Below are 9,191 nucleotides of genomic sequence, written 5' to 3' on the forward strand. Positions count from 1 at the left end.
AATATAAGTCGCAGGACCTCCCAAACTAGTAAAAAAAACATGTCTTATCCTCTAGACCAGGGGTAGGCAACCTGTTCCAGAAAGAGCCATGAGGGTGCAGGTTTTCTTTGCAGCCACTGACTCCACCAGGTGATTTTACTGATTAATATCACTTTGAGCAGATGGAATCAGTTAATCAGTGAAATCACCTGGTGGAGTCAGTGGCTGCAAAGAAAACCTGCACCCTCATGGCTCTTTCTGGAACAGGTTGCCTACCCCTGGTCTAGAAAATATGGCATGTGGGTGCAACCACTGACTCTTCTGTTTTTTTCAGTCTTCCGGCTGTGCTACAAAATGAAAGGCAGGGTAAGCGCCAGTGTGTCTCTTTTGGGCTACTGTATCAACATGGCAGTGCAATATGGCAGCCTCAATGAGGGTGCCTGCTTCTACATAGATATGAAAGGCTAAGATATCAAAAATGTATTTAAAAGTAATAGCTGTAGCTACACGAATATACAGACCTCTGAATTGATATAAATGTACTATGAACTTGTCAGTGTATAAATTTATTTCTGTGACTTCAAACTTTTGCAAAAGTTCAAGTTCAGCACGAGGATCTGGTTAGAGGACCATTAGCTTTACAATGTAAAAACAAAATTAGCATGTCTGATAATGGTAAACTGTATAATAGATAAATCTACCCATTTGAACATGATAGTGAGTTCACAATTTCTTAAAATTTTCATACTGGTTCAGAACATCAAATTTATTTTATGCTAACAACAGCTGGCTTCTTCTGGTTTCTTCTTTGTTGGGCTTTCACCTACTATATGGGGTGTTGCCCCAAGTGGTGAACAACAGGTGAGCAGAGGTGCTGCAGCACAGCAGTAAAAAAAACAACAAAACAAAACAAAACAAAACAAAACTGAAGAAGGTCTAGTCCAGTGGTGTCCAAAGTATTCCAGAAAGGGCAGAGATGGTGCAGGTTTTCTTTGCAGCCATTGGCTTCAGCAGGTGATTTCACTGATGAACTCATCCCACCTGTTCAAAGGGATGCTAATCAGTGAAATCACCTGCTAAAGTCAGAAAACCTGCACCCTCTTGTCCCTTTCTGGAATAGTTTGGACACCACTGGTCTAGTCCCTAGTCTCTGATTTTTCATGAAATATGTATTTGAAGGTAAGCATGGCCACCTATGGCTTATTGGAAAATAAATGCCTAGATTAAAGAAAGAATTGTAGCACACGATATTGAATCACATCCTTCCGTAATAAAAAGTATGGTTCCTGAATCATATTGTATCTAGTTACATATCCAAGATGCCAACATAAACCCCAAATCCTACACACTTAGGTTTAAGCTTACCCCGTCAATAGCTAACAGCACATGACAGGATGTATATGCACGTAAAATTTATATGCACATTCTTGCATTCCCTCGTACACCTGACACCCCCATCTTTCACAGACTTGCACATATTCTGTCCCAAACATGAAAGCTCACAGATACAGCCTGGGGATCATCCTCAGTCAGTTACGTAACCGACTGTCAAACGTCCGTCTTTATTGAGGTCACTTATTTTAACAAGATACACGCTCTCCCCCGGCAGCTGTGTTAGTCAGGCTGGCTGCAGATTTGACTTCACCTTCAGGCAAAACACGCAGATCTGTCGCCTCTGCAAATCCCAGGATTGTACAGTTTTGTTAAGGGTGTTTGGAACAAATGTCTTCTGACCTCTGCTGATTTTTTTCCCCCCTTAGTTGAACTATTGCATTATTTCAACACACACACACACACATGCAGCACTCCCCTTCCATGCCTGATTACTTTAAACTAAAATGCACAGATGTGAGTTAGTGTCTGAGACTGTGATTTCTGGCCGTGGGAGAGAGCCTCGAGGGAGACACACAAGGGTCATGTGTAAGAGGCTTTAGGTCAGACGGGTGAAAAGGAGGCCCTTTCTTGGACACAGACTATGGATTAGGATGAAAGACATACGAGTGGGGGGATGCACTCTCTCTGTCGCTCTCTTTTTTTTTAATCTGTCTCACTTAATCTCTCGCCCACATTCTGCAAAATGCAAAATTTGCAACAAAACGTTTGGAGGAAAAGAGAGATACAAACGAGGATCAGTAAGACAGAGTAACAATTTCGTCTTTAGAGTTCAGATTGTGAGAGGAGCTTGGTTGTGGCAATGTGCTGCTGCTCTTTTCCCAGCCGCTTGATTCGTCACACATGCTTGGAGAATTTAACACACTTGCTTCTGGCTAGCAAATATATAGTCTAAGCACATGTACACGTGAAGAACTACACAGACACAAGGACACTTTGGCCTCTATTGAAGGACATGAAACACCTGCACCACAGCACTCAGAAGAAACCCAAAGGAAGTTATTCAAACACAGGGAAAGCCTAGGTTTTTTTTTTGCATGAAATCATTTTTTCATCTCATGCTTGTTGAAAAGTAGGAGCAGGTGTGGTTGAGGTTACATGCAGGTTGAAATGAGTTTGCCAGTTTCTTTCATATCCAAAGCTCTGGAGGCCACTGCCGCGTGTTCCTAATTACATGCTAAAATCCCAGTATGACAAAATTAAAGGAATGCAAAAAATGTTATGATTCCAGAAGTGTATTTTATAAAACATTATAAAATAGGATTATTTAAGGAAAGAAAGAAGCTAAATTACATTGTGATGTTGTTTGAAATTTCTGCATTAAAAACACAAAGGCATAAACATGTAAATCTCAATTGTTTGTCCTCTGAGTTTTGTCCATTGTACAATGCATGTACTGTCATTAAACTGAATTTATTCACTCTCACTGTGTTTTATTACCTCCAGCAACGAACTAGGAGGTCATGTTTTTACCCTTGTTCATTTGTTTGTTTGTGAACAGAATGGAGCCCACAATTTTTCATATACTGTTATGAAATTTTACTGAAGATTCATATCCTGATTGGCAAGAGCTTCAATTTTCAGGGTCATAGGGCAAAGATCAAAGTTAGGAAAAATCTTGGAAAAATCCCTATCCTTTAACATTAAATAAATATTCAAAAATTTATAACTGTCAAAAAAGATTAAATTTCTTTCATATTTGACAGCATTGTGTAGGATGGTATCCTTTATAAACTGACAAAGTTTGATCCGGATCTGATCCAGACTGCAGATGGATTTTGAGACCACAAAAATTTAACATTTAAAATGCCATTTAATGTATATTTTACATTATATCTTAATCAAACATGCCCGAATCACTCTCATATTTGAAAGTGAGGTGCAGACTGGCACTCACTATCACCTGACAAAGTTTGATCTGCATTTTATTAAATTGTGGATTTTGTTGGACATTTGAATTTAATATGGAAAAGCCCATTTGGTGTATTTTTTGCATTATATCTCAATCAAAAGTGCCTCAATCACTCTCATATTTGAAAGTGAGGTGCAGAATGCCACTCAGTATTGCCTGACAAAGTTTGATCTGCATTTTATTAAATTGTGGATTTTGTTGGACATTTGAATTTAATATGGAAAAGCCCATTTGGTGTATTTTTTGCATTATATCTCAATCAAAAGTGCCTCAATCACTCTCATATTTGAAAGTGAGGTGCAGAATGCCACTCAGTATTGCCTGACAAAGTTTGGCACTCCAGGGCGCCGGACTGACCTCAGGATGCCCTGCCTATTTCTCCGATGACTGGAGGCCCTGCTTGTGTCGGAAGTCCCACCTGGTGTGGAAATGGACACACTAAGTTTAAAGACCCAAAATGGACTACTTTTTAATTTGAATTAAGGACTGTTTTTGTTGATCTTCTGTTTTTTTCTATGTCTGTTGTTTCTGTTTCTGTTTGTTAAGAAATTCTTGTAAAATTTGTAAAAATGTGTTAGACTGGCCTAAGCAGTGGGACACCCCTCTGAGTCTGGTCTGCTTGAGGTTTTTTTCCTTATTATCACCAGAGTGAGTTTTTCCTTACCACTTTTGCCTGTGTTCTCGCTCAGGAGGTTTGGTAAAAGATTCAACCATACTCTTGTGGACCACCTTGAGGCAGCATTGTTGTGATTTGGTGGTATACAAATAAAATAAATTGAATTGAAATGTTCTGGATCTGATCCGAATTGTGGATTTTATGGACACGTGAATTTAATATTGATAAAGCCATTTGATGTACATTTTGCATTATTTCTCAATCAAAAGTGCCTCAATCACTCTCATTTGTAACAGTGAGGTGCAAACTGGCACTCTGAATGAATAGACTAAGTTTAATCCACATCTGATCTGTATTGTGGATTTAGCGGATATTTAATTTTAACATTGAAAACCCGTTTTGATCTATATTTTGTATTATATTTTTGCTTATGAAAAGCCACTTCTAACATGACTTTGACCTTGAAAATTTTTTCCAAAGTAAAATGTTGTGGAATTGGAAAGTAGTGTTGGAGGAGGTTTGCACTGTATGAGCACGGTGCTCTAGTTTTCATTTCCTTATCACTGTTGAATTCATTAATGCAGAATAGAGTTTCCTCAGTACACAAAAACATAAAAAATTCACCGATCTATGAACAAACACTCTCTCTCTCTCTCTCTCTCTCACACACACACACACACACACACACACACACACACACACATGGTCATTACAATAGTACTTTGCAATTTTTATCAGCATAAACATAATTCATCACTTCAATTTCTTATGTTTCTTTAGTATTTTTAAAACTTTGTAAAAACTTGTAATGTCTTTAAAATCTATCACCTCTTTGTTCATGCTGTCAAAAAATAACACCTTTCACAGAAACACGCTTTTCCTTCATCACTTCTACCATGTTTGTTCCTCTTAGCTCGTACTGGTTGGTGCCACACTTTTCAAACACTTCCATCTTACTTCTTTGGTGCTTTATATATTAACTGAGATATGTGGCAATCCACCAGATCATCACATTTCAAAAACTTGAATTCAAGAGATAAATAATTTGAATGAGCCTTTTATTCAACTAGTTATAAATATGTATATGTCATGGTTATGAATGAGCAAAGTTATCATCTCACCATCTCATTTAGCGCCTTCAGAAATTTTTTTCAGTAAATGCTTCTGGAGAGCATTAGCATGACTAAAAACCTTCAGCTTCCTTAGGGCTTCACCCCCCAGACCCTCTAACTACAGCCCTCTTAACCCCCTGCTACTTTAAGCTTTTTTTAAAATGTAGATATAAATTCATATTCAAACTTTTCAGCTAGTTGACAGTAGGGCTGCACAATATGGCCAAATTAGCAACTAGTTATTATTATGGCTCTTCTTTTTGTAAGATAATAATTGGATGAATATGAGTTTTACCTGCATTTCCTCAGATTTCAACATAACAAGAGAGACCCCTCCAAAACACCCCTAAATCCTAGACTGAAGCTTCAAGGCCACACCCACGCTGTGACTCATGACCTCTTTAATTCATCTCATTATTACTCAAGTAACCACTATAAAAATACTCAAATTTGACATCCCTATGTTAGTTGTGGCGAGCAAACAACAAAACCAAACCAAACCAGCATATATCATTAAAATGTAACATGTCTGATTATCTTATTCAGTTTTCGAGGAGATACGATAAACACTGTGGAAGGTTTCTGCTTTAGGGAGCCTAGGTAGTCAAAATGAATCCATGCGTATGGTGTTTATCCAAGCAAAAATATTCACGGCGACCACATACCGGGCTTTTTTGTTACTTGCAAAGTGGACCAACAGATCTGAGCTAATGTGACAGTTAACAAGCATTAATTCAGGAGCAAAGGTAAATGAAGTGAGCCTGCAGGACACGACATGTGGGGACGGGAAGATGTGCATACTGTACCACACCGGGACATGCTTGGGTGAGCATGTAGGGCATGCTAACAACAATGCATAATACAGCCCCTGGTGATGGGGGATGGATATAGAATACACAACACCCCCAACTCATAGCACATATACACATAGTGACAAACACATGCACGCGCACACGCACACACTGATGCGGCGCAGAGCGCTTTATAGTCATATCAAAAAGAATGTATTTGATCAGTGTGACAGGAAGGGCACTTGCCCCAAAGGAATTAAACTAAATCTAGCTTTACAAGTGTGCACATCCACATCAAATCAGCCGTGTTTGCATTTCCAGTAGAGGCGAACGCGTTTATGACATTTAACCTCATTAATATGCTAAATATATGAACATATTTGTTCCAGTTCAACGTCCAGAGTAGGATGTCCAGAAGAGCGCGATAACTAAGGGATGTAACGTACAAAAATTTAAGTTGCGTGTATAATCCCTTCAATTTAATAGGTTGATAAGCTGCATAACCAATTTGCATGCAGTGAAATTTGATTTCTCTGGTATAAAAATGAAAGTGTGCTCTTTTATGATTAGATAATTATAAATTAGAAAAAGACAATAAGAAAGCTTTTTTTAAAAATTCAGCTACACACCCAGATGTAAAGGCAGAGCAGTTTCAAAAAATATGAGAGAAGAGAAAGTACAAAATAAGATGGATAAGGGGAGAACCATTTGAAAATAAAGAGAAATAAAAGAATAAATGGGCCCAATGTGGCTGCAGTTGGCATTAGAATTGTCACCCGTGCCCAACGTTCATGCCACTTTTGTCAGTTTCCAAACCCTGCGGATGTTCGGCTTGGATACCAGATGCACATACTCTCCAAAGGATGTGAGGCATGAAAGCAATGGGAAATTCATTACATATTCTTACCCCCCTCCATTTGCCATAATCACCACAATTAGCAGACATCTGCAGCAACTCCAAAGCTGGGAGTGTGTTCAGGCAATCAGAGCAGCTTTAGTGACAGCGCTGACTGCAGCCCCCTGTGTGATGGGCCTCATCCTGAAGGGAAGCATTCCATTAGAAACTCAGTGATTAATTGAGACGGAGCATTCGCTCCTGACATTGTGAAAGAATGAAAGCCAACAGGAGGCACGCATGATGGTGGAGTTGCATGCAAGATTGGCTGAGGTGGTCTAGCGTTGGAAGGGATTGTGCCATGTACTGCTGATGATGTGAGATAAGGTGCTGATGATGTGCGATAAGGCGCTCACACTGGGGCTCACAATTAGCTGCGAGGCAACTATTGCAGGGAACAGTATAGGAAGAGTTTCGGACCTATCAAGTAAACAAAACCTGCATGTGTCTAATGATAATCCGCATTTTATAGCTACAAATGAGGTAAAATGCGTTTGGTGGATGATTGCAACAATCTTAAAGGGACCATATTGTGCAGAATATGTTTTAGTCCTTGTTTTACAGTGAAAAAAAATGGTTGGAATTTCATGTTAAACATCGTCAAAGTCCTACAAAGACTTAGTTTCTGTGTGCACAGGTAGAAACTGCCCTGGCATAAACACAAATTTTGAGGTGAAACAACTGGTTTTTGTCTTCTGTGACATGTGTTACAAAACTCCATATCTGTTATATCTATTTGATCTGTGGACACGCCCCATAAGCTGATCTTAATTCTGCATGGCACTGCCATGTGGCAAACTGTTCAGTCATTGCAGAGCTCCTGTTTGTAGTGATCTAGTCAAGGACCTCATAGCAGAGAACTACAACAAAGGACAGTTTGAACAGGTTTTACTGTTACAAAATAATAGTTCAGCTGCAGCAGCACCAAAAGGCAGAATGAATGATCATAATGCTGACTTGGTTCAGGTACACCAGTGGTTTTCACCCCCCCCCCCCCCCCCCCCAAAATTGTGCCTAAGGAATGCTGAGTTCCCTTAGCTCAGCCTTTTCCCCCTTTTCTCTTTGGTTCATACAAAGAAAATGATCGTTTTAATTAGCTTTGGGTGTCACATAAGGGCAGCATGTGTCTTAGTGGTTAGCACTGTTGTGTCACAAGAAGAAGGTCATGGGATCGATTCCCATTTGTGGCTTTTCTGTGTGGAATTTGCATGTTCTCCCTGTGTTTGTGTGGGTTCTCTCTGGCTTCCTCCAACATCCAAAGACATGTAGGTTAGGTAGACTGGAAACTTTAAATTGTCCATAGGTGTGCGTGTGAATGTGTTTGCTTGTCTATATATGGCCCTGTGACAGACTGTTGTCCCGTCCAGGGTGTACCCCGCCTCACGTCCTGTGACTGCTGGGTTATGCTCCAGCCTCCCCATGACCCTTAATTATAGTAAGTGGTTGAAGATGAGTGAGTAATTAGTAATTTTGAAAAACAAAAACCTTGTGCACCCTCTGTGATCTTTGGAGACTCCCTAAGGAGGGCTCCAACCCCACATTGGAACCAAGAACTTACACAGTAATAAGTCCAAAATAGTCTCAGAATCTTTGAGTGGGGAAAAAAACCAGGAGGATAATCCAAAGCCAGGCAGAGTTCAAAAACCAGTTCATCAATAGCAACAGTCCTTCAAGGGATCAAACAGCAGAATTTTCAAAGACATAGACTCTTGTCAAGGACAGTGAAAGACGGGAATTGGGAATTGGAGTCATGGGATCAAAAACAAAACACTGTAACCTGAGCAAAAAACAGCAAACTAACAGAAGCAAGGAGAAGCCTGATACATACATACATACAGTCTGACAAAGAAACCAGAGCAGTTAAACCAGAAAAATTAAAAGGTATATAAAATTAAAAGGAATAAGTGGAGCTGCATGAGAAGATAATCTCAATCATGACTTTGATGGCGATCAGGATTTCATTTTGCTAATGATCACTGACTTTTAATTCTGATAACTCATCCTAATTCCTGAACTTTGACTCTAATCACTGATATGGTATCTTGTTCACTGAACACTGATCCTGATTTCTGATATTTGATCTCATTTGTGACTTTCATGGTCATCAGGATTTAATTTTGATAATGATCACTAACATTTTATTCTAACTCATCCCAGTTGCTGAACTTTGATGTATTTGATGTTTGTCACTGAACTTTGATCCTGATTGCTGATCTTTAATTCCAATCACTTACATTTGATTCTTTCTTGATTGACAATCTTTGACCACATTGCTAGTCTTTGATCCTGATGAAATTTAATCTTGATGGCTGATGCAATATCTGATCTTTGATCCAGATTGTTAACATTTTATCCTGATTAGTAGTGCAGCAGATAACTGAAGCAATCGTTCAATGGGATTAATAAATGGAATAGTTTTGACTGTGTTGAATGTTTGATCTACAAAGTAAAAGTCAAACAATGTCGACATCCATTGGATTCTATGACGTGTGAC

The sequence above is a fragment of the Thalassophryne amazonica genome, chromosome 12, assembly GCF_902500255.1.
Source record: "Thalassophryne amazonica chromosome 12, fThaAma1.1, whole genome shotgun sequence".
NCBI lineage: Eukaryota > Metazoa > Chordata > Actinopteri > Batrachoidiformes > Batrachoididae > Thalassophryne > Thalassophryne amazonica.